The sequence below is a fragment of the Arachis ipaensis genome, chromosome B1 (assembly GCF_059453495.1).
Source record: "Arachis ipaensis isolate K30076 ecotype BB chromosome B1, ASM5945349v1, whole genome shotgun sequence".
Taxonomy (NCBI): Eukaryota; Viridiplantae; Streptophyta; class Magnoliopsida; order Fabales; family Fabaceae; genus Arachis; species Arachis ipaensis.
The window spans coordinates 112,463,605-112,491,142 of NC_142436.1; the positions used below are offsets into that span (position 1 = coordinate 112,463,605).

The 27,538-nt window shown below is 40.1% G+C and overlaps 2 non-coding genes across 2 annotated transcripts; one reads left to right on the forward strand and one right to left on the reverse strand.

Moving 5' to 3' along the window:
- Positions 1–1,182: 1,182 nt before the first annotated feature.
- LOC148577957 (small nucleolar RNA R71) lies at positions 1,183–1,290 on the forward strand. Its single transcript, XR_015903570.1, has one exon. It is a non-coding gene; the product is annotated as a small nucleolar RNA R71 (small nucleolar RNA).
- Positions 1,291–24,694: 23,404 nt separating this feature from the next.
- On the reverse strand, positions 24,695–24,802 carry LOC148577958 (small nucleolar RNA R71). Its single transcript, XR_015903101.1, has one exon. It is a non-coding gene; the product is annotated as a small nucleolar RNA R71 (small nucleolar RNA).
- Positions 24,803–27,538: the final 2,736 nt, after the last annotated feature.

A 27,538-nucleotide genomic window follows, 5' to 3' on the forward strand; every position in this document is an offset into this window, starting at 1 on the left:
TGAACCAAGGTCACACAGAGCTTTAAAGATCATAGTGCCTATGGTACATGGTATTATGAACTTTCCAGGATCCTGTCTCTTCTGAGGTAATGTCAGTTGATCCAGATCACTCAGTTCATTGATGAACAAGGGAGGTTCAACTTCCCAAGTATCAATGCCAAATAATTTGGCATTCAGCTTCATGATTGCACCAAGAAACTTGGCAGTTTGCTCATCAGTAACATCCTCATTCTCTTCAGAAGAGGAATACTCATCAGAGCTCATGAAGGGCATAAGGAAGTTCAATGGAATCTCTATGGTCTCTAGATGAGCCTCAGAGTCCTTTGGTTCCTCAGAGGGAAGCTCTTTATTGATCACTGGATGTCCCAGGAGGTCTTCCCCCTTGGGATTCACGTCCTCTCCTCTCCTCACAGGTTCGGCCAAGGTGCTTATGTCAATGGCCTTGCACTCTCTTTTTGGATTCTCTTCTGTATTGCTTGGGAGAGTACTAGGAGGGATTTCAGTGATCCTTTTACTCTGCTGGCCCACTTGTGCTTCCAAGTTTCTAATGGAAGACCTTGTTTCATTCATGAAACTTACAGTGGCCTTGGACAGATCAGAGACTAAATTTGCTAAATTAGAAGTATTTTGTTCAGATTTCTCTGTCTGTTGCTGAGTTGATGATGGAAAAGGCTTGCTATTGCTAAATCTGTTTCTTCCACCATTATTAAAGCCTTGTTGAGGCTTTTGATCCTTCCATGAGAAATTTGGATGATTTCTCCATGTTGAGTTATAGGTGTTTCCATAAGGTTCACCTAAGTAATTTACCTCTGCTATTGCAGGGTTCTCAGGATCATAGGCTTCTTCTTCAGAAGATGCCTCTTGAGTACTGTTGGATGCAGCTTGCATTCCATGCAAACTCTGAGAGATCATATTGACTTGCTGAGTCAATATTTTATTCTGAGCCAATATGACATTCAGAGTATCAACTTCAAGAACTCCATTCTTCATAGGCGTCCCATTACTCACAGGATTCCTTTCAGAAGTGTACATGAACTGGTTATTAGCAACCATGTCAATGAGTTCTTGAGCTTCTGCAGGCGTTTTCTTTAGGTGAATGGATCCACCTGCAGAAGTGTCCAGTGACATCTTTGATAGCTCAGATAAACCATCATAGAATATATCCAGGATGGTCCATTCTGAAAGCATGTCAGAAGGACACTTTTTGGTCAACTGTTTGTATCTTTCCCAAGCTTCATAGAGGGATTCACCTTCTTTCTGTCTGAAGGTTTGAACATTAGCTCTAAGCTTGCTCAGCTTTTGAGGAGGAAAGTACTTGGCTAAGAAAGCCGTGACCAGCTTATCCCACGAGTTCAGGCTGTCTTTAGGTTGAGAGTCCAACCATAATCTAGCTCTGTCTCTTACAGCAAAGGGGAAAAGCATGAGCCTGTAGACTTCAGGATCTACTCCATTAGTCTTAACAGTATCACATATCTACAAGAATTCAGTTAAGAACTGAAAAGGATCTTCAGATGGAAGTCCATGAAACTTGCAGTTCTGCTGCATCAGAGAAACTAATTGAGGTTTCAGCTCAAAGTTGTTTGCTCCAATGGCAGGAATGGAGATGCTTCTTCCATGTAAATTGGAATTAGGTGCAGTAAAGTCACCAAGCATCTTCCTTACATTATTATTATTTTCGGCTGCCATCTCCTCTTCCTGTTCGAAAATTTCTGAAAGATTATCTCTGGATTGTTGTAATTTAGCTTCTCTTAATTTTATCTTCAGAGTCCTTTCAGGTTCTGGATCTGCTTCCACAAGAATGTTCTTATCCTTGCTCCTGCTCATATGACAAAGAAGAAGGCACAGAAAAATAATGATAATAATAGAGATCCTTTATACCACAGTATAGGGATCCCTGTGTGAGTAGAAGAAGAGGGGGAGACAAAGAATGTAATATAATGGAAGAAACACAACTGTGAGGAGGCTAGAGATGTGAGATGAGATGTTAGGATATGAATGAATAAATAGAGTAAGATGGGGGAGGGAAAATTTTCGAAAATTATTTTGAAAAAGAGTTAGTGATTTTTGAAAATAGTTTTTGAAAAATGTTTAGTATTTTTTTTTCGAAATTTTTTTGAAATCAGAAATAAAAATAAAAATAATTAGTTAATTAAAAAGAAATTTTTGAAAAAGGGGGAGATATTTTCAAAAATTAGAAAGAGAGAATTAGTTAGGTGGTTTTGAAAAAGTTAAGAAACAAACAAAAAGTTAGTTAGTTAGTTGAAACAAATTTTGAAAACCAATTTTGAAAAGATAAGAAGTTAGGAAGTTAGAGAAGATATTTTGAAATCATATTTTAGAAAAAGATAAGAAGATATTTTTGAAAAGATATGATTGAAATTAGTTTTGAAAAAGATTTGATTTTTAAAATCACAATTAATGACTTGATTCATAAGAAATCACAAGATATGATTCTAGAACTTAAAGTTTGAATCTTTCTTAACAAGCAAGTAACAAACTTCAAATTTTTGAATCAAAACATTAATTGATTATGTTATTTTCTAAAATTTGGTCTAAAAATAAGAAAAAGATTTTTGAAAAATATTTTTGGAATTTTCGAAAATAACTAAGAATTTTGAAAAAGATTTGATTTTTGAAAAAGATTTTGAAAAAGATAAGATTTTCAAATTGAAAATTTGATTTGACTCATAAGAAACAACTTGATTTTAAAAATTTTTGAAAAAGTCAACCCAAATTTTCGAATTTGATGAGAGAAAAGAGGAAGATATTTTTTTTGATTTTTTGAATTTTTATGAAAAACATGAAAATTATGCAATGCATGAAATTTTTTTAGATCAAAAAAATGAATGCATGCAAGAATGCTATGAATGTCAAGATGAACACCAAGAACACTATGAATGTCAAGATGAACATCATAGACACCATTTTGAAAAATTTTTAATGCAAAGAAAACATGCAAGACACCAAACTTAGAATTCTTTAATGCTTAGGCACTAAGAATTCAAAAATGCATATGATAAACATGAAAAGACACAAAACAAAAAATCATCAAGATCAAACAAGAAGACTTACCAAGAACAACTTGAAGATCATGAAGAACACTATGAATGCATGAAATTTTCGAAAAATGTAAGATGCATATGCAATTGACACCAAACTTATAACATGACTCAAGACTCAAACAAGAAACACAAAAATATTTTTTTTTTTATTTTTACGATTTTCTAATTTTTTTTGGATTTTTTTTTCGAAAATTAATTGAAAGAGAAAAATAAGGATTCCAAAATTTTTAATATGAATTCCAGGAATCTTGCATTCTTAGTCTAAAGCTTCAGTCCAGGAATTAGACATGGCTCACTAGCCAGCCAAGCTTTCAAAGAAACCTCCAGTCCAAAACACTAGACATGGCCAATGGCCAGCCAAGCTTCAGCATTTAACACTAGAGTATATTGCTCTTGATAACAAATTGCTGCTCATCATTTATCAAGTATGTAACTTACCTCTGATGGTTTGGAAGCCTCAGTCCAAAAGAATTTAGACATGGCTTTACAGCCAGCCAGGCTTCACATGCTTCATGAAACACTAGAATTCATTCTTAAAAATTCTGAATAAATTTTATTTTTGAAAACATTTTTATTTTTTTCGAAAACAGATGAGAAAATTTTAGAAATATTTTTGAAAGAATTTTTTTTTGAAAACAAAACGAAAAGAAAATTACCTAATCTGAGCAACAAGATGAGCCATCAGTTGTCCAAACTCGAACAATCCCCGGCAACGGTGCCAAAAACTTGGTGCACGAAATTGTGATGTCCAGGCTCGAACAATCCCTGGCAACGTGAGCAACTTGGTACGCGTAATCGTGATTACACTTTAATTATGTAAAATTCATGGCTCTTTCTTCCCCTGGAAATGGCGCCAATAACATGGTGCCAATACCATGGTTCACAACTTCGATACAACTAACCAGCAAGTGCACTGGGTCGTCCAAGTAATACCTTACGTGAGTAAGGGTCGAATCCCACGGAGATTGTTGGTATGAAGCAAGCTATGGTCACCTTGTAAATCTCAGTCAGGCGGATATAAAATAATCATGGAGTTTTTGAATAATAAATAATAGAATAGGGATAGAGATACTTATGTAATCATTGGTAGGAATTTCAGATAAGCGAATGGAGATGCTTTCGTTCCTCTGAACCTCTGCTTTCCTGCTATCTTCATCCAATCAGTCTCACTCCTTTCCATGGCTGGCTTTATGTGATACATCACCACTGTCAATGGCTACTTTCGGTCATCTCTCAGGAAAATGATCCAATGCCCTGTCACGGCACGGCTAATCGTCTGGAGGCATCACCCTTGCCAATGTCTTCATCTTATCCTCTCAGTGAATAATATTCTCACGCACCCTGTCATGGCACGACTATTCATCTGTCGGTTCTCGATCATGCTGGAATAGGATTTACTATCCTTATGCGTCTGTCACTAACGCCCTGCAATCGCGAGTTAGGAGCTCGTCAGAGTCATTCAATCATTGAATCCTACTCGGAATACCACAGACAAGGTTTAGACCTTCCGGATTCTCTTGAATGCCGCCATCATTCTAGCTTACGCCACGAAGATTCTGGTTAAGAGATCTAAGAGATATTCATTCTAGCTTATTTCATGTAGAACAGAAGTGTTTGTCAGGCACGCGTTCATAAGGGAGAAGGATGATGAGCGTCACACATAATCATCACCTTCATCACGTTCTTGGGTGCGAATGGATATCTTAGAAGAGAAATAAGAAGAATTGAATAGAAAACAGTAGTACTTTGCATTAATCCTTGAAGAACAGCAGAGCTCCACACCTTAATCTATGGAGTGTAGAAACTCTACCGTTGAAAATACATAAGTGAAGGTCCAGGCATGGCCGAGATGGCCAGCCCCCTTGGTCTAAGAACAATGCGTTCAAAGATGATCCTAAGATCCTAAGATGATCAAAATATTAAAACTGAGACCAAAGATGTCTAATACAATAGTAAGAGGTCCTATTTATAATAAACTAGCTACTAGGGTTTACATGAGTAAGTAATTGATGCATAAATCCACTTCCGGGGCCCACCTGGTGTGTGTTTGGGCTGAGCTTAAGTGTAGCACGTGCAGAGGCCATTGGTGGAGTTGAACGCCAGGTTTTGATCCATTTCTGGCGTTCAACTCTGGTTTTGGATCCTTTTCTGGCGCTGGACGCCAGATTTGGGCAAAGAGCTGGCGTTGAATGCCAGTTTACGTCGTCTATTCTAGGCCAAAGTATGGACTATTATATATTTCTGGAAAGCCCTGGATGTCTAATTTCCAACGCAATTGGAAGCGAGCCATTTCGAGTTCTGTAGCTCCAAAAAATCCACTTTGAGTGCAGGGAGGTCAGAATCCAACAGCATCAGTAGTCCTTTTTCAACCTCTGAATCTGATTTCTGCTCAAGTCCCTCAATTTCAGCCAGAAAATACCTGAAATCACAGAAAAACACACAAACTCATAGTAAAGTCCAGAAATGTGAATTTAACATAAAAACTAATGAAAACATCCCTAAAAGTAACTAGATCCTACTAAAAACATACTAAAAACAATGCCAAAAAGCGTATAAATTATCCGCTCATCACTTACCTAGTGTTCGATGTATTGTTTACTTTGATTATGGAGTAGTCTTCTTTACTCTTGGCCTAGTTCAAGCGAATTGGGTAAACTTGAGTCATTGGGTCTAATGGATTTGATGATTTGGGAGCCCTTGGTGGTCAATTTGATACTCATTGATGCCAACCCACTACTAATCCAATTAGTAGGTAGTTGGGACTTATGGGTTGATGTTATCAAAGCCATTTGACGTACTTCAAGTCTAGGAGTAGATATCACGTACTTAAGACTTTGAGGGTAGACTTAATGAGCTTGGTTCCTCATAATTGTCAAGATACGGTTGTTAGACAAGGATCGTGACCCCAATTCCCATGCCTAGCCAAGAATTGCTTTTATTATTCATATTTGAAAACCAATTTTCCCAAATTATTTGCTTTAGTTACAGTTTCTTGCTTGGTTTATAATAGAATTAAGTGGAATGTTGCTTGTTCATTGGAATTGCTCATGTTTTGCTTAGATAGTTGAATTAGTTTGTTGCAATTTAAGAATACTTGCTTGTTAAGATTCCCATTTATTTTTATGCTCATAACTCACAACCCCGTATTTCTAACCAATGTTGAAGCACATGTTTGCCCATTCCTTGTGAGACGACCCGAGATTTGAATACTTCGGTTATTTCTATTGGGGTTGAACTTGTGACAACCAAATCCCTCTCTAAATTTGACCCCCGAGGATTGTTGTTGGTAGAGCTATACTTGCACCGTGGTTTTATTGGAGAAAATCTTTACCAATACACCCTTGGGAGCCTATCAAATTTTTGGCGCCATTGCCGGGGAATGGTTGCAACATATGCCTTGATATTGGTTATGTGAATATATGAATATTGTAGATATTTTACTTCTCTCAATACTTAGCTATAGTTTAGATTTCTTTTGCATTTGTGCTATGACTTTCAAGTTTGATGACTCGGTCTCAACCGAATTCTAGCTTAGCCAATTTTGATCCTGAGATCGAAAGAGCTTTGTTACACACTCGGCAAGCTAGACGGCGGTTGGACTATACGCCTAGTACTCTTGAGGAAAATACCGAATCACTAGACGTCACCGAGAGTGACTTGGAGTCCGCTACTTCCTATTCTTCTGTTGACACTACTAATACATCTTTGCATCCTACAGGTGAGCCACACATGGCAGAGCCACGCCGGATCACTTTGCATGAGCAAGGAGCTCCGGATATCATACTTCAACCGTTGCAAGCAAGGTATCCTAACCTTGATCCAAACTTTGAGTTGAAGAGTAGCTTGATAAATCTACATCCTAAGTATCATGGGTTGCCGGGTCAAGACCCCATCCGACATTTGAAGGATTTTCAAGTTGCTTGTTCTACGGCTCGAAGGCATGGAGCCGATGAGGTAGCTATCATGGTTTTTTGCCTTCCCTTTCTCTCTTGAAGCGCAAGCAAAAACATGGTTCTACTCGCTACCGGATGAGATTGTGACAAATTGGGATTTCTTGAGAAGAGAGGTTCTTGATAAGTTCTTCCCACCGGAGAAGACCGACTACATCCGGAAAGAGATTTCGGGTATAATGCAAAGAGACCAAGAGAGTTTGTACGAGTATTGGTCTCGGTTCAAGAGGCTATTGGAGTCATGTCCACACCACGGAATGACCACTCACTTGCTCATTAGCTACTTTACCGGAGGTCTTTGTGCGGAAGATAGAAGATTACTCACCGCTTCTAGTCGCGGTTCCCTTTCGAAAAACAAGACGGAGGTAGAAGCTTGGAATTTGATAAAGGATGTTGCCGAAGCTACACAACACACAAGGGTGAGAAGTAATCCTCTCAAGGGTGTGGTAGAACCATCCCCCTCCGAAGCAAGTCTAACCAAGGCACGTGGGGATATGACCACCTTCCTTACACAAATCCAAAGGGATCAAAAGGAATACTACTCCATCCAAGCCGTCCAAGCCCCACCTCCGGTTGCTCAACTTGAAGGCCTCCTAGAATTTGTGGTTTGTGCTCTAGCACCACACATTACACCGACCAATGCCATCAAATTCAAGAGGAACATGCCCTTGTGGTAGCCAATGTGAATTACAACAACCGTCCACCCTTGATGAAGAAGGCGAAGAAGACACCGGAGTTTGAATTGAACATGCTTCAAGTGTTCAAAAAGGTTGAGGTAACCATACCACTCCTTGATGCTATTCAACAAATTCCAAAGTATGCAAAATTTTTGAAAGACTTGTGTACACACAAGGATAGGATAAGAGAATTGGAGACATTATCCTTGGGTAGTTCAATTTCTTCCTTGATGGAACCTATTCCAAGAAAATGTGGAGACCCTGGACCGTGCTTAGTGTCTTGTTGTATTGGTGGATACACTTTTCATGATTGTATGTGTGACTTGGAAGCTTGTGTAAGCATCATGCCACTTTCTATCTATGTGCGGTTGAATTTAGCTCAGTTAAAGAAGTCGGCGGCGAGATTTGCCTTAGCCGATAAGAGTGTGATCACAGTGATGGGGATAGCGGAAGATGTACTCGTGGCAATTAAAATTTGGTTTTTCCGGTTGACTTTTACATCCTTGAAATGCCTCCAACAGAAAATAGAAGCTCCTCCTCCGTTCTACTTGGTAGACCCTTCCTCAAAACCTCCAAATTCAAGTTAGATGCCTTCACCGGTATATATTCCTTTGGGGTTGGAGACAAGACTATCAAGTTCAATTTAGAGGAAGCCATGAAACATTCTCCCGAAGAACATTCTGTGCTACGATGTGATGTGATTGATGAAGTGGTAGCGGAAGTGCAAGAAGAAGACAATGACAAGTTGTGCTACCCCATTGTTGAGGAGACGGATGACCAAGAAGATGAACATGAAGAATTTGTCGAGAATAAATCCCATGAGATTGATGAAAAGGAACCTCAACTTGAGATAAAAAGTGAATTGAAGCCCCTTCTATCTCATTTGAAGTATGCTTTCTTAGAGGATAACCAAAGGTTTCCGGTCATTATTGCTAGTGAGCTCTCAAGTGAAGAAGAGGGAAAGCTCCTAGATGTTCTCAGAGAGTACAGGAAAGCAATAGGATGGAGCCTAGCGGATATTGTGGGAATTGACTCCCGCAAGTGCATGCATAGGATATTTCTCCAAGATGGAGCTAAGCCGGTTAGGCAACCGCAAAGGAGGCTCAACCCAACCATCCTCAATGTAGTGAAGAAAGAGGTCACCCGATTACTGGATGCGGATATCATATACCCAATTTCCGACAGTGAGTGGGTGAGCCCGGTTCAAGTTGTCCCCAAGAAGTCGGGCATCACAACGGTCGAGAAGGACGACGGTGAAATGGTCACTAAAAGAGTACAAAATGTGTGGCGAGTATGTATTGACTACAGAAGATTGAACGCCGCCACACGGAAGGACCATTACCCCTTACCCTTCATCGATTAGATGCTAGACCGCATGGCAGGTAAATCTCACTACTGCTTTCTTGATGGATTTATTGGCTACTTCCAGATACATATTACTCCTGAAGATCAGGAGAAGACCACGTTTACTTATCCGTTTGGCACCTTTGCCTATAAAAGGATGCCATTTGGACTATGTAACGCACCCGCTACTTTTCAGTGGCGCATGACGAGTGTCTTCTCCCATCTAATGGAGAATTGCCTGGAAGTCTTTATGGACGACTTCAGCGTTTATGGTACTTCATTCAATTTTTGTTTAGAGAGCTTGGCCAAGGTCCTAGCTAGATGTGTTGACACTAACCTTGTCTTAAATTTTGAAAAATGTCACTTTATGGTACAACAAAGTATAGTGTTAGGACATGTAGTATCTCATGAAGGCATTTCTGTAGACCCGGCCAAGGTCGATGTTATCACCACTTTGCCTCACCCCTCATCCGTGAGGGAGGTCCGCTCGTTTTTGGGACATGCAGGATTTTATAGGCGCTTTATCAAGGACTTCAGCAGGATTGCTTTGCCATTGTTGCGCCTACTCCAAAAAAATGTGGATTTTGAGTTTGATGGTGAATGTGTAAAAGCTTTTGAAGAGCTAAGGAGAGTTCTTACCACGGCACCAATTGTGAGAGGCCCCAACTGGACGTTGCCATTTGAGATAATGTGCGATGCGTCAAACCATGCTGTGGGTGCCGCGCTTGCACAGCGCGATGGTAAACTCCCTTATGTCATTACTTACTGGTGCACGAAATTGTGATCATCAACAATGGTGCCAAAGACTTGGAGCTCTCAAACGTGAATCACATGGAGACTGTCGGCTTGAAGCAAGCTATGGTCATCTTGTAAATCTCAGTCAGGCAGATTCAAATGGTTATGGAGGATTGATAATTAAAGATAAATAAAACATAAAATAAGATAAAGATAGAGATACTTATGTAATTCATTGGTAGGAATTTCAGATAAGCGTATGAAGATGCTTTGTTCCTCCTGAACCTCTGCTTTCCTATTGCCTTCTTCCAATCATTCATACTCCTTTCCATGGAAAGCTTTATGTTGGGCATCACCGTTGTCAATGGCTACTTCCCGTCCTCTCAGTGAAAATATTCTACGCACGCTGTCACCGCACGGCTAATCATCTGTCGGTTCTCGATCATGTTAGAATAGGATCCATTGATCCTTTTGCGTCTGTCACACGCCCAACAATCGCGAGTTTGAAGCTCGTCACAATCATCCCTTCTCAGATCCTACTCGAAATACCACAGACAAGGTTTAGACTTTCCGGATCTCAAGAATGACCGCCAATAATTCTAGTATGTACCACGAAGGTTCTAATATTAGATTAGAAACCCAAGAGATACACATTCAAGCTTGTTTGCATGTAGAACGGAAGTGGTTGTCAGTCACGCGTTCATAGGTGAGAATGGTGATGAGTGTCACATAATCATCACATTCATCATGTTCTTGGGAGCGAATGAATATCTTGGAGAAGAAATAGACTTGAGTTGAATAGAAAAACAATAGTACTTTGTATTAATTCATGAAAAACAGTAGAGCCCCACACCTTAATCTATGGTGTGTAGAAACTCCACCGTTGAAAATACATAAGAACAAGGTCTAGGCATGACCGAGAGGCCAGCCTCCAAAACGTGATCAAGGGATCAAAAGATAATCCAAAGATGAAAATACAATAGCAAAAGGTCCTATTTATAGAAAACTAGTAGCCTAGGATTACAGAAATAGGTAATTAATGCAGAAATCTTCTTCCGGGCCCACTTGGTGTGTTCTTGGGCTGAGCATTGAAGCTTCCATGTGTAGAGTCTTTACTTGGAGTTAAACGCCAACTTTTGTGTCACTTTGGGCGTTTAACTCCAGCTTTTGTGCCAGTTCTGGAGTTAAACGCCAGAATTCTTGAGCTGACTTGGAACGCCTGTTTGGGCCATCAAATCTTGGGCAAAGTATGGACTATTATATATTGCTGGAAAGCCCAGGATGTCTTCTTTCCAACGCAAGTGATAGTGCGCCAATTGGGTTTCTGTAGCTCCAGAAAATCCACTTAGAGTGTAGGGAGGTCAGAATCCAACAACATCTGCAGTCCTTTTTCAGCCTCTGAATCAGATTTTTGCTCAGGTCCCTCAATTTCAGCCAGAAAATACCTGAAATCACAGAAAAACACACAAACTCATAGTAAAGTCCAGAAAAGTTATTTTTATTTAAAATCTAATAAAAATATAATAAAAACTAATTAAAATATACTAAAAACATACTAAAAACAATGCCAAAAAGCGTATAAATTATCCGCTCATCACTTACTCTTCTAAGACATTAGATGCGGCACAATCCAACTATACCACTACTGAAAAAGAACTCCTAGCTATTGTTCATGCTTTAGATAAATTCAGATCTTATTTGCTAGGTTCAAAGATAGTGGTATACACGGATCATGTAGCTTTAAAGTACTTATTGACAAAGAATGAGTCAAAGCCTAGACTCATACGTTGGATCTTGCTTTTGCGAGAATTCGACATTGAGATTAGGGACCGGAGTGGATCTCAAAACCTGGTTGCAGATCATTTAAGCCGCATTGAGAATTTAAAAATTGATCCATTTCCGATCAATGACTTATTCCCATTGGATAGTTTGCATGCTATGTCGGATAGCCTTCCTTGGTTTGCCCGAATGGCGAACTACTTGGTTGCAAGAATCTTCCCTCCCAACTTTTCAAAAAATCAAAGGGACAAGTTGAGGAGTAATTCCAAATACTATATTTGGGATGACCCTCACTTGTGGAAGAGAGGCGTAGACCAAGTAATTCAAAGATGTGTCCCGGAGTCTGAATTCCAACCAATTCTTGAAGCTTGTCATTCGTCCGAATGTGGTGGCCACTTTGTCCCACAAAGGACTGCTAAAAAAGTGTTGGATTGTGGATTCTGGTGGCCAACCTTATTCAGGGATGCTAACCGGTTATGTGTGTCTTGCCATCATTGTGAGAAGTCAGGAAACGCATCCCAAAGGGATGAAATGCCTCAGCAACCTATGTTGTTCTATGAGATATTTGATGTATGGGGCATTGACTTTATGGGACTGTTTCCCAACTCTAGTGGGTATCTGTATATTCTGTTAGCGGTTGACTACGTGTCAAAGTGGGTAGAGGCCGTACCTACCCGCCTTGACGACGCCAATGCCGTTGTTTCTTTCATTAGGAATCACATTGTATGCCGTTATGGGTCGCCACGAGCAATCGTGAGCGACCAAGGATCCCACTTTTGTAACAGGAAGGTAGAAGCATTGCTCAAGCGCTATGGAGTGTCGCATAAGGTTGCTACTGCTTATCATCCGCAAACAAATGGACAAGCAGAAGTGTCCAACCGGGAAATCAAGAGAATCTTGGAGAAAGTGGTCAATCCACAAAGAAAGGATTGGAGCCTCCGGTTAGGAGATGCACTATGGGCGTATAGAACGGCCTACAAGACTCCGATAGGGATGAGTCATTTCCAGATCGTCTATGGTAAGGCGTGCCACCTTTTGGTGGAGATTGAGCATTGAGCCTATTGAGCGGTAAAGCAGTGCAACATGAATTTAGCCAAGGCGGGTGAAGCTAGGAAGTTACAACTAGAAGAGCTTGAGTGTTTGAGGAACGAGTCATATGAGAATGCCCGAATTTACAAGGAAAAGACTAAGGCATTTCATGACCATCACATCCGGAAGAAGGACTTTCAAGAAGGTGATGAGGTCCTCCTCTACAACTCAAGGCTCCAATTTATGCCTGGCAAGCTCCGTTTTAGATGGGAAGGACCTTTCAAGGTGAAGGAGATGAAGCCCTACGGAGTAGTGGAATTGTTTGATCCCAAGAGTGAAACAACTTTCAAAGTGAATGGACATAGAGTGAAGAAGTATCATGGTTGCAAGCCCCCAAGAGAGTTAGAGGTGTATATATTGGAGGATACACCAAGGACAGAGGAAGCTTAAGAAAAGGACCGTCTAACTTAAGGACGTTAAAGAAAAGTGCTTGTTGGGAGGCACCCCACCGTGGTAAGATCTTCCTTGTTTATACCATCTTGTTCATATCTTTAGTTTTTTGTGAATTTTGTGATCTTTTGATGATTGATTGAGTGCATAGGAATGCTATCTTTGTTGCTTTTGTTGGATAGGTAGAATGTTCATATAGATAGGATGTGAAAAAGATAAAGAAAACAAAAATATTTCTTTGAAGAAAGGCACCGACGCACCAGCGCACAGTGCGCGTGCGCGCCAGTGGCAAAATTTCACTCTTGGGCCAAATACCCGAGAGTCATGACCACTTTGTGCCCAACTCGCGCCAGGCACCGACGCGTTCGCGTACATGCTGCCTGCGCGCACCCTTGCAAATTAACCATCGACGCACCAGCGCACGGTGCGCGCGCACGCCGATGGAGATATGTGGACTCTCTGGTACAAAATCCAGAGAGTTGTGCCACAATTGGGCCAACCTTGTGCCAAAAATGATGCGTTCGCGCGTTGTGCGCATCCGCGCCAGTTGCGGAATACCTCAAGCACGCGTCCGCGCAAGGTGCGCGTCCGCGCACCTGCCTCACTGATTCACTCTGGTACAAAAACCAGAGACTTGAGCTAACTTTGTGCCACTTCTGTGCCTAAGGCACAACTCCCCTCGCGCGCGTGCGCCACTGACGCACACGCGTCCTCTGCTAGCATCCTCACCGACGCGCCAGTGCACCTTGCGCGCGCGCGCCGGTTGCGCGAGTCAGTTTTATACTTCGCGCCTTGCCCTGTTTTTCTTTCTCTCAAACCCTTTTCTTTCTTAGTTTTTTTTCCTTCTCCCCCCCATCATCTCCCTTCCCCTCTTCTTATTCCCTACCCCCCCACCACTGTCTCCAGCCACTCACCGGCGACAACCAACTTTTCCGGTGGCACTACACCTCTCCCATTTTCTTTCTCATCTTCACAAAAGAAGATTCAACCTTGTTCCTTCATACTTTTCAAGGTTTCAATTCTTCTACTTCTCTTCTTTATTTTCTCTTGCATTATTTCCTCTAGTTAGATGCTTCTTATTACTTTACTTAGTTTCCCTTTTACTTGCATGATGATGTTTCTTGCTTTTTGTTTGCTTACCTTTCCTTTTTCCTTATTTCTCCATGGATGTTGAATTTGAGCTTAATTTGCATTAATAGATCTTTTGTCATTCTTTTTCTTATCTTTCCCATTGTGTGATGTTTATGTGATGATTGATGTTCCATTTTGGGCTTTGAATTGGTTTAATATCTCATAATTGTTCATTGCTTGATTATTGCACGCCAAGTGTTCGAGGAAATGTACATATACCATTTTGGTTCATTTTAGTTATAGATTTTTCAAATTGGTGCTCCCTCCTCATTCACTTACTTTCTCTTAAATGCATTGAGTCTAATTTGTGTGCTTAAAGTTTATACTTGCCAATTAGATATTAATTGAACATGACTTGCTCTTTATTATGGATGCTTGAGACTACTCTTCTCATGCCATTGCATGCTTTACTTCCTCTTGCATCCCATGCCAAGTGTTGTGACCCTTGCTTTTACATTCATCATGGGCACCACAAGTCACTTGCATTTTTTTGTCAAATTGATTCTTGGGTTTAATGTTTTCCTTCCTTCTCTTCCTTTTCAGGATAGCCACCAAGAAAGGCAAGAAGATAGCTTCAAGGAAACCGGCCGCAAAAAGGGCACCCCAAAAGTCAAATTCTAAGGCGCGCTCTTCATTAGGAGCCAAACCCCTATCTAAGAAAGGGAAGACACCCGCTCCTTTTGATGAGAATGACAAGGGCAAACCGGCAAAAGATTCCTCAAGGTTCACCAACCGCTTTTGTGAACTTATGTTCCCCTCCATAGCTGTAAGGAACTATCATCCTGAGCATCTACTCGCTCCGCCGGACAAGGTCGCTCCTTATATTTTGCCCCGCATTGAACAGCGAGGATGGGAGTTTCTTTTGAGGAAACCAAGGGAAATCAACCTCTCTTGGGTGGGAGAATTCTACACTAACTACCATCTTCCCTCTCTTCAATCGGTATACATGCGCCGAAAGTAAGTCTCGGTTTCAGAAGAGGCTATTCAGCAAGTGCTTAATGTCCTACCAGTGCCAAGTGACATGGATGGCTACCAAGAAGTCTTACATCAGCGAGAGAAGTATGGATTCAATTGGGACTCGATTCTCCGAGTCATTGCTGAGCTAGGGACATTTTGGACCCAAGGTCGACTCCGGATGAGGCCCAAGAGCATTGACGCTCGCTTCCTTACTGTGGAAGCTAGAGCTTGGGCCCAGATCCTATCCCACTATGTGCTACCTAGGACCCACAAGTCGTCCCTCACGGCAGACCTCGCCTTGCTTGTTTGGTGTGTTCTCACGGAGAAGCCGATGAATATTCTGCTTCTTGTCAAGCAAGCGATGAGTCAAGTTCACGACCGGGGTAATTTGCCATTTCCAGTATTGGTGTATGACTTAGTTGCTGCTATGGGTGTTTCTTGGGAAGCCAAGGACAAAAAGATCATAGTTCCGGCTAAGGGCGATGTGGTCCCAAGCGGGAAATACCTACACCTTCCCATGAGCAAACCAAGCCTCGACATGGCCCCGCCACTTCTTTTTCCTTCTAGCTCATCATCACCACCACTTCGATCCACACATCAAAGGATAGAAGATCTTCACCGGAAGCTTGATAGATATGAGCGGCGCAACCACCGCCGGTACACTTACATCAAGAAGCTTCTGCGTTGTGTTACCCCCAGCATGGAGGAACCCGAAATATTCACATCCACCTCAAACTGAAGTGATGGGAGCTCTGATGATGGGGATAGTGAAGGTTCCGGTCCTGACCGTCCCTTGCGTATTATTCGTAGCACGGAAGACCGTGCTAATTTCTAAAGTGTGGGGAGGTCGTTCGACCGATCTCCATGGGTAACATTCTCTTCCCCTCAATACCCATGGATTTATCTTTTGCTTAGAAGTTAATATATTGCATGTGTAGTTAGTTTTGCTTGTAAATACCCTTGCATGATAGTTAGTTTCTATAGAGTTACTTGGTCAAAACAATAACTTCCTTTTCAAGAAACTGTGTCCTAGGTGACCTACCAAAATTCTAAAATTTTTTTTTGTAGTAAACTTGCTTTAAGAATGTATTTTGGAACATAATGATTGAGTTAAGAACACAAGCATGAAATTTTTGAGCCTATTGCATGGTTACATCTTTTAACCATTATTTCCATTCTTGTGTGCATATCTCTCTCTATGATTGTGAGTCTTGCTTTGTTTGATTCTATATGTCCATTGCTTGGTGTATGAGTGCATTTACATCATTGAGGCCATCATTTCAACAGTCACTTTTCCCAAATGGCCTTAACCCTTTTATCTACCGTTGCTAACCAATTTTGAGCTCATGATAAACCCTTTTGTTCTTAAATAGAGCACATAAACAACCCTAAGTTAAAAACCATGAATGTCCCTAAATTTGAATCCTTGATTAGCTTAGGTAAGTTAGGATGTGTGTCATTCAAATAGGAGGGTATACTTGGGAAATTCGGGTAGATATATAGGTGTGTAATTGTAGTGTAATTGAAAAATTCTAGGATTTGGGAACATACTCATGTGTTGAATGATGAAACTGTATGCAGTGAAACTTTTGTTCACAAAGAAACCCCAAGAAAAAGGGGATAATAATAAAAAAAATAAAAAAATAAAAAATAAAAGAGAGAAAGCAATGAAAGGGGACAAAGATGCCCCAAGATAAAGTAACAAAAACAATGCATAAGGGTGTGAATTGAAAAGAATGCATGAGTATGCAAAAAGAGTAAAACTCAAGGGTAGCTAGGTAATGTATTGTAGTTGTATAGGTTGTTTTATGTGTCTAGTGGATCCTAGGTTGATCAAGGACTCAAATTTTAAGCCCACTTGGCCATATACATCCTTACCTTCGCCCTAGCCCCATTACAACCCATGAATAAGACCTCATGATACTTGTAAGCATGCATTAAGTAATTGTTGATTATTAGATGAAAGACAAATCTTGGAAAGCATGATTAGGAGAAGATTGAGTGACGAACCCTATACACTTGAGCGAATAGAGCGGATACACTTCCGGTGAGGGTTCGATGCTCAATGCTTGTTCCCGGCTTTCACAAGCGTTCGTTTAGCAAGTCATATGCATTCCATGGTGATGTTCAATTTGGTAGGATTCATGAATCACATACTATTTTCACCCTATATGCCCACATGTATTCTTGGAGGTTAGATTTACTCTTGACCAAGTAGGTAGATGATTTTACATTAGTTGCATGTATCCATTTAGGTAGTTTGCATTTCATAAACCCTTTCCCGTCATGATCTTTAGCCTTTTTATTTTAAGCATGAGGACATGCTTGGTTTAAGTGTGGGAAGATTTGATAAACCCCGATTTTGTGGCTTATCTTGTGCTTATTTTGGGGGATTTTATCAATATTTCTCACACTTATTCGCAAGAAATGCATGGTTTTGTGTTCACTTCCCAATATTGCTCCATGATGGAAAACATGCTTATTTTGCCTTAAAATTGCCATATTTTAATCCTCTTCTATTGCCATTCGATGCCGTGATGTATTTGTTGAGTAATTTCAGGAATTATAGGGTAAGAATGACTTAGAATAGAGGGAGAAAGCATGTACAAAGAGGGAGGAACATGAAAAATTGAAATCTTGGAAAAAGCAGCATCGGCGCGCTTGCGCACTCCACGCGGACGCGTGGATGGGATTGGCTGGAAGCGGCGCGCAAGTATAAACGCATCCGCGTGGATCAGAAGATTTCTATCGACGCGCACGCGCACTTGGCGCGCACGCGTGGATCGCAAAAGCAATCGGCGCGCACGCGTGGGAAGCTGCACGTGACCTCATTAAAGGAAATCATGCCTGGCGATTTCTGAGGCTCATCAGGCCCAATGTCAAGCTGTTTCTGTATGGAAAAGACCCAAAGATGCTAGGGGAAAGGGGGGATCAATCATTTTTACACTAAGACATAATTTTAGCTAATTTTTGGTTCTTTGGTTATTCTAGAGAGAGAAATCGTTGTTTCTCACTAGATCTAGTTTTAATTTGATATTCCCTTGTTGATTTATGAATTGGATCTTGTTAATTACTAGTTTTAATTGTTCAATTTGAATTCCTTGTTACAATTTTGCTTATATCTAGTGATAGTTTTATGAATTCTTGTCAATTGTCATTTTATACCCATTTCATGAATGTTGTGAATCTTGACTTGTTGATGTTACATTGATGATTTCTATGTTTAATTTTGTTGTTTGGATGATTGTATGTTGATAATTGTTAGTGGGTACTTGTAGATTTCAATTTAATTGCTATTTTGAACATGTCTTTTGTTAATGCTTACCAAGTGTTCAATGAATTGTTTACTTTGATTTTGGAGTAGTCTTCTTTACTCTTGGCCTAGGTCAAGGGAATTGGGTAAACATGAGTCATTAGGTCTAATGAATTTGATGATTTGGGAGCCCTTGGTGGTCAATTTGATACTCATTGACGCCAACCCACTACTAATCCAATTAGTAGGTAGGTTGGGACTTATGGGTTGATGTGATCAAAGCCATTTGACGTACTTCAAGTCTAGGAGTAGATATCATGTACTTAAGACTTTGAGGGTAGACTTAATGAGCTTGGTTCCTCATAATTGTCAAGATACGGTTGTTAGACAAGGATCATGACCCCAATTCCCATGCCTAGCCAAGAGTTTCTTTTATTATTCATATTTGAAAACCAATTTTCCCAAATTATCTGCTTTAGTTACAGTTACTTGCTTGGTTTATAATAGAATTAAGTGGAATGTTGCTTGTTCATTGGAATTGCTCATGTTTTGCTTAGATAGTTGAATTAGTTTGTTGCAATTTAAGATTACTTGCTTGTTAAGATTCCCATTTATTTTCATCCTCATAACTCACAACCCCGGATTTCTAACCAATGTTGAAGCACATGTTTGCCTATCCCTTGTGAGATGACCCGAGGTTTGAATACTTCGATTATTTCTATTGGGGTTGAACTTGTGACAACCAAATCCCTCTCTAAATTTGACCCCCGAGGATTGTTGTTGGTAGAGCTATACTTGCAACGTGGTTTTATTGGAGAAAATCTTTACCAATACACCCTTCGGAGCCTGTCAAATAGCCGCTATCACTAAGGTGGATTGATTCTCTTAATTCTCTTTTCTCATGTTACTTTTTTCTGTTTTCTATTATGTTTTATTATCTGTTCTTTTGTTCTTGTTGCATGATCATCTATGTCTTAAGGCTATAAAATGTTCCATATGTCTCTCACCTTGCTTAAAAAGAAAATTTTATATGAAAAGAATCGAGAGATACATGAATTTCAAGTTTATAATAAGAATAGTTCAATTATCTTGATGTGGTGGCATTGCTTTTGATTTCTGAATTTATGAATAAATAGTGCATATTTGAAGTTGGAATTTTAGAATGTTGGATCTTGAAGGAATGATGAAAAAGGAAGTATTATTGGTAATCTGAAAAATCCAAAAATTGATTCTTGAAGCAAGAAAAAGCAGCAAAAAGAGAAAGAAAAAGCATGTTGCAAAAGAAAAAATAATATATATATATATATGCATGTGAAAAAAATGGCGAAAGAAAAAAAATAATAAATAAAAAGCAGAAAAAGCCAGTAACCCTTTAAACCAAAAGGCAAGGGTAAAAGGATCCAAAGATCCAAAGAGTGTGCTTAAGAACTTTGGACACCTCTATCTGGGGATTCTAGCAAAGCTTAATCACAATCCGAAAGGGTTCACCCAGTTAAAGTGTCTATGGTATTTATGTATCCGGTGGTAATACTGGAAAACAAAGTGCTTAGGGTCACGGACAAGACTCTAAAAGCCGTGTTCAAGAATAAAAAAGAACTAAATTAGGAGAGTCAATAATATCATCTGGATCCTAAGATCCTAAAGAGACCAACATTTCTGAGTTTCAATGGATAGTGAGATGCCAAAACTATTCAGAAGCAAAAACCTACTAAGTCCCGCTCATTGATGCACGGAAACTTGTCTCTCAACAAATTTCCCTCGGCAAGTATACCGAATTGTCGTCAAGTAAAAACTCACAATAGAGTGAGGTCGAATCCCACAGGGACTGATTGGTCAAGCAACTTTAATTAGAGGAATGTTCTAGTTAAGCTAAGCAGAATTTGAGTTGAGATTTGCAGGAAATTAAATGGCGAGAAGGTAAATAACAGAAAATGTAAATGCTGGAAATAAAGAACAGAATGTAAATGGCGGAAAGTAAATTGCAGAATCTTAAATGGGGAATTGGGAGGATGAGCATAAAAGTAAGTGGCAAAAAGTAAAGAGAATGGGTAAGATTAGAAATAGGGAATTCATTGGGCTCAGGAGATGTATTCTCCGGATCAAGTTCATTTTCATCTCTTCCTCAATCAATGCATTCATTGATCTCCTTGGCAATCTTAAGTGATTGGATTCCAATTCCTTGGTAATTCAATCTCTCAAATCTTGATCAATAGCCAATTTCTTGGTCTAATTGCTCATGAGAAGAGATGAAGTAACATCACTGATTATACCACATGTATTCCCAAATCAAAGTGTTGGTAGGATTATATGTCACTATATCCATCCGAACCCCAATTTGGTCAAACATGAGAAAGCATTTCTAGCATGATCTCTTCATTCCTCTTCCAAGGTTCCGAAGAGATCCGAGTATGAATAGCTTCTTTTCCATCAAAATCAAGAGAAAAGAAAGAAGAAGAATAATGAAAACTATTATTGATCCATCAAATTACAATAGAGCTCCCTAACCCAATGAAAGGGGTTTAGTTTTTCATAGCTCTGGGAATGGAAAGCATAAATGAAAAGTACATTCTAAAAAATCAAAATAGAGGTTGCAGAGAAAGTAAAATATACAAAGTGTAGTTCTCCAAAATGCCCAAAAAGCTTCCTACTAGTTCAAAACTACTCCTATATATACTACTCTTCTGATCTTCTAGTTGGCTCTTCAAGTCTTGGATATGGGCCTTTGATCTTGAGTTGAAACAGTTATAGTCTTCAGTGGGCTCAGCTTTGCTTGCAGAAAAAGTGTGAGTTAGGCATGGGCTTTAGTTAGGACGTTAGTGGTGTTAACGTTAAGTGAAAATGTGGGTTCGAGAATGTTAGTGACGATCACCTTTTTCACTAACGTTCCAAGCCAAAAACGATCCACGTTAACTTCAATGTTAGTGGCACTAACGTGACCACTAATGTTGCCTCTTGGTCCTTCGCAAACGTTATTGGCATTCACCTTTTCCAATAACGTTACTTATTGCCATTTTTCCCCACGTTAGAGTTCACGTTAGTATAACTAACGTGACCCTAAACGTGGGCATGCCTAAGCTTCGAGAGCGTTAGTGAAACTTACCTTTGTCACTAACACTTCAAACGCCTCTTCTTCCCACGTTAGTGCCTCACGTTAATTGCATTAACGTGACCACTAACGTGGTGGTGATTGCCATCTCCAACGCTAGTGACAAAGGTGAGTGTCACTAATGTTGGCCCATCATTTCTTTTTTCCACGTTAGCTTCCACGTTAATGTAATTAATGTGGCAACTAACGTGGGCAATATTGGCTTAGTCCAACGTTAGTGACAAAGGTGAATGTCACTAACGTTGGCGATTCCTTGCTCCTCCCACGTTAGAGTTCACGTTAATGTAATTAACGTGACTCTTAACGTGGCCAATTGTGCCCTTTGGGAACGTTAGTGGTATTCACTTTTACCACTAACGTTGGATCTTCCCTTTTCCTCCACGTTAGCTCCCACGTTAATATAACTAACGTGGCAACTAACGTGGGCTATGATGGCTTCGAAGGCATTATTGGCAATCACTTTTCTCATTAACGCTTCAAGCTTATGCCCATTCCACGTTAGTGGTCACGTTAATTGGACTACATGGCTACTAACGTGGCTCTTCCTTGCTTCCTTTGTCCTGAAATCAAGCAAATAAAGTGCATCAAAGCTATATTCCAAGTCATGAGATCATGCATTATCCAATTTGTCATTCAATTCATGCATAATTCTCATGAAATCATGTAAAGTTTGCAATATTTGCTTGAATCAACATGTGTGTGTATTTCTACCCAAAACTTGCTTATTTACTAAGAAAATGCATGATACTACCCTAAAACAGTAAAGAAAAGGTCAGTGAAACTGACCAAAATGCCCTGGCATCACAACACGAAACTTAAAGCTTGCTTGGCCCTAAGCAAGTACTGAAACATCAGAATGATGAATGAAAGAACAAGAGAAATAGGTTCTTATTATAGAAGTAAAGTTCTTGGTTTCTGGGGTTTCATGCATAGCAACTTAGGTTCATTCCCTTACTGGTCTCCAGGTCCTTATCATGCTCTTGAATACTTGCTTGATTGCATCCTATGAGATCCTTATTCTTTGAACCTCCCTTTTTTTCTCAGGGTTTATTGCATCCTTAGGCTAAGTGCTCCGTGAGGGGGTGATAAACCACTATTTTATGGTTTATATTGTGTTTAATTATGTGGTTTTATCATGATCCTTACCCACTTATTCATTAAATTAGCATGCATATTAGATTTCTTTCCGGAATTTATTACATGTTTAAAAACTGCTTCCTAGAGACTTTAATTATTTAATTTTAATTATCCTTTATTCCATTCGATGCCGTGATCTGTGTGTTAAGTGTTTCAGATTTTATAGGGCATGAATGAGTTGGAGATTGGGAAAGAAGCTAGCAAAAATGGAAGAAACACAAGAATTTGAGGAGATAACCAGCGAGAAGTGACGCGGTCACATGACTCACACGACCGCGCAAAGGAGAGCAAATCGCAGTGACGCGGATGCATGGCTCATGCGGCCGCGCGGATTGGAAAGCCCAAGCGACGCGGTAGCGTGGACGACGCGAACGCGTGGTGAGGAAAAGCGCAAGTGACGCGTCCGCATGGATGACGCGATCGTGTGACATGTGCGATCTGCATAATCTGCAGAATTCGCTGGGGGCGATTTTGGACCCTATTTCGACCCAGTTCTCGTTCCGGAACAGCAGACTAGAGTCAGAGAATATGCAGAAACAAACAACACATTCATTCGGAGACAGTTTTAGATCTAGTTTTACTCTCTTAGGTTTTTCTCTCTAGGTTTTAGAATTTTTAATTTTCAATTGATCTTAGCATTGGAACATTGAGAAGAGTTATTTCATCATCAAGACTTCGTCATTCTAGTTCGTTTTCTTAACTTGGTTCCATTCTTCCATGTTCTTTGTTTTGTTCAATTTTGTTATTTGAATGCTTTTATGATTAATTAATGCAAGGATTATTTCTTTTTAATTCAATTTCAATTCCAATAATCATGTCTTCTTTTAATTCCCTTTCATGTGCTATGGAATTATTATTTACAATGCGTGAGTAGTTTCTTTACTTGATGGAGAGTTGATTAAAAGGAACTCTTGAGTTGGAAGGATTGAAGGAAAAATTTGTAATTGGGTTAAATGTTGGATTGCTATCCTGTCACCAACGCCAATCCCTTTGAACTAAGTGGGTTGCAACTTGTGAACAGATTTGGCATTCCAACTTGTTTGACTTTCCCTTACCTAGTAAAGGATAACCAACCAGAACAACCATTAATTATAAATTAATCTTACAATCACTCCATCAATAGTAGAAATTCCAACCAATCAACTCCCAGTCAAGGCTTTTACTCATATTAATTAAATTTCCTCAATTTAAATTCCAATTTACTTAACTCAACTTCTTTGAACATCTGATTAATAAAATAGCACACTTTTCTGCAACTCGTTGCGAGACGACCTGGGACTTAAAACTCTCAGTAATTTTTAATTCAAACTCTCTGTGACATACTTCTAAATTGATAGGCAGATTTTCGGTGAGTTAAGAACTATACTTGCAACGTAACCATTTTAATAATTTTTAATTCACCAGCTTCTGCGTCTCATCAATTTTTGGCGCCGTTGCCGGGGAGTTGCAATAGAGTGCTAATTTTATTAATTAGAATTTATTTATTTGCATTTTATTTTATTTTGCTACTATGAGCTGCATGTTTCTTCCGTCAAATTACGCGTTCACTTCCTGATCCACGCTTGCTAATATTCGATCCTGAAATTGAAAGGACAATTTCACGAATAAGGCGAGAACAGCGTCGGTTAGCCTGCTTTGAGGGCGGATCTGAAAGTGAATCTGAGGAAGAAACCAGCCCCCGTTCTACTGATTCGGTTGTTTTACGTGCAGAAAACATGGCAGCTAGGAGAGTTACCATCCAGGAGGAAGGAGCCCCTGATTTTACAATGCAACCGTTTCAAGCGCATCATCCAGCGGTAGCTACAGATTTTGAAATAAAGACTGCACTGCTAAATTTGATGCCCAAGTTTCATGGCCTACCTTCTCAAGAGCCTATCAAGCACTTGAGAGATTTTCAGGCAGCCTGTTCTACTGTCAGGCGTGATGGCACTGATGAAAATTCAATTCTACTGAAAGCTTTTCCATTTTCTCTTGAGGGAAAAGCAAGAGAGTGGTACTACACTCAACCTCTAGCAAATGTATCCAACTGGGATACACTCAGAAAGGAGTTTCTGGAGAAATTCTTTCCATCTGAAGTTACTGATAAACTGAGGAAGGATATCTCCACAATTGTTCAGGATGACAATGAGACTCTCTTTGAATACTGGGAGCGCTTCAATAATCTTCTGAAAGCATGCCCCCATCACATGATTGACAAGATCGTGCTACTCAGCTATATTGCACAGGGTATGAGTCCCCAAGATAAGACCACACTGGAAAGTGCCAGCAATGGGTCTATGAAGAAGTACAAGACCACTGATGAAGCTTGGCAATTGATCAGTGATTTAGCTGAATCCACTAGGAACCATAGACAGAAGCAAGGCCGTTCAAAAGCTGTTGCAGAAGTATCTTCTAGCAGAGAGATTGCTGCTCTAACTCAAAGCATCTGTGAAATGACCAACTTGCTGAAGCAAATGCAGTTGAATCAACAAGCTCAGCAAGCTCAACCTCCTCCACCACAGCAAAACCAACAACTAGTCCCACAAAGAATTTGTGGAATCTGTGCTGATTATAGCCATTACACTGATGAATGCCCGCAGCTCCAACAAGAAGACAACATGGTGGCATCCACTCACAACTTCTATGACCGCCCCAACCAAGGGTACAATCAAAGTGGAAATAATAACCATGGATGGCAGGACAATTCAAACCAGAATTGGAGGGACAACAATAACAGAGGAGGCAGAGATAATCAGGGAAATCAGAGGTGGAACAATAACAACAACAGGTAGCAAAATCAACCTTACAGAGCACCTCACCTGAGGCAGAACCAAGGACCACAGAACAATCAGCAGCAGACCTCTCAATTTACTCATTCTTCGTTATCTTCTAATGAAGATCTACTACAATCTTTTGAGAAAAGACAACAGACCATGGAAAACAACATCATGAATAGTATTAATGCCAGTCTGAATGGTCACACCTCTACTCTGCAAGCTTTTATGACACATTTTGGATCAGCACAAAATTCTAGTAACCAACCTTCAAGCACCACTGGAATCCCCTCTCAACCATTACCCAATCCAAAGGGAGGCATTAATGCCATCACCCTGAGGTCCGGAACCACACTGCAGGAGAGGAATCATGAGGAACCAAGCTCACCAAAATACGCCTCAGCTGAAGAGGTGGTAGAAATCGAAGATGTTGAAGAGGAAGAGGATATACAGAACAGAGCTGAAGAAGAAACAGCTCAACCACAGGAGGAAGCACCAAAAGGCGCAGGCACCACAGAAAACACTACTCCTATTCCATTTCCACAACTTGCAAGGAAGCCCAGGAAGCAGCTGGAACCCGATCCTAAAATGGTAGAGATATTCAAAAAGGTTGAGGTAACTGTTCTCCTTTTTGATGTTATTCAGCAGGTACCTAAATATGCAAAGTTTCTAAAAGACTTATGTATCCATAAAGACAAAATTAATGAATTAGAAACTATTCCTTTAGGTAGTTCTATATCTGCTTTAATGGGAGGATTACCTGAAAAATGTAGTGATCCAGGTCCTTGCATAGTTAGTTGTACTATTGGTGGTGTAGTAATTTATGATTGCATGTGTGATTTAGGAGCATGTGTCAGTATAATGCCTTTGTCTATATATGATGTTTTGAGGCTCCCTCCCTTAAAAAGGTCGGCAGCTCGTTTTGTGTTAGCAGATAAAAGCATTATTACAGTGGCTGGAGTTGCTGAAGATGTTTTGGTGAACATTAAAGGGCTCACATTTCCCACTGATTTTTATATCTTGGAGATGCCCCACAATGATTCAGATAAGCCATCATCAATCCTACTTGGAACACCATTCCTGAAGACATCAAAATTCAAATTGGATGCTTTTTCAGGAACATACTCCTTTGAAATAGATGGCCGCATAGTAATCTTCAATCTGAATGGAGTCATTGACAACCCCCCAGAAGATCGTTCTATCTTCTAGTGTGATGTCATAGACGAAAGTGTGGCTGAAGTTCAAAAGGAAGAGTTTGAAGAGAGGCACACTGGACAAGGTCCAAGTGTGGGGACCCTCTTAACTGACAATGGGGGCACTTCGCCATTTTCACAAGCCCCAGATAATCCAGAGCCCGCCCATGATCAAAAGTTAGAATTGAAACCTCTCCCTCCACATCTCAAATATGCTTATCTTGAGGATGAGCAGAAGCTTCCGGTTATTATTGCAAGGGAACTGACTTCTCAACAAGAAGAGCAGTTACTTAATGTACTGAGGAAGCATAAGAAGGCAATTGGGTGGAGTTTGGCAGACATAGTGGGATTCAACCCTCAAGTATGCGAGCACAGAATATTTTTAGAAGAGGGAGCAAGACCTGTCCGTCAACCACAAAGAAGATTGAATCCCACCATCTTGGAAGTTGTCAAAAAGGAAGTGACCAGACTATTGGAAGCAAGTATCATATATCCCATTTCAGACAGTGAATGGGTAAGCCCAGTACAAGTGGTGCCCAAGAAATATGGAGTCACTACAGTGAAGAGTGAGCATGGAGAGCTCATAGCAACTAGAGTTCAGAATGCTTGGAGAGTCTGCATTGATTACGGGCGTCTCAACCAAGCTACCCGTAAGGATCACTACCCACTTCCATTCATTGATTAAATGCTGGATCGCCTGTCAGGTAAATCACATTATTGCTTTTTAGATGGTTACACAGGTTATTTCCATATTCATATAGCTCCTGAGGATCAGGAAAAGACTACTTTTACATGTCCTTTTGGGACTTATGCTTATAAGAGAATGCCCTTTGGCTTGTGCAATGCACCAGCTACCTTCCAAAGGTGCATGATGAGTCTTTTCTCTGATCTTATTGAGGACTGTATGGAAGTTTTTATGGACGATTTTAGCATTTATGGTGATTCTTTTAACCTTTGCTTAGAGGGATTATCTAGAGTATTA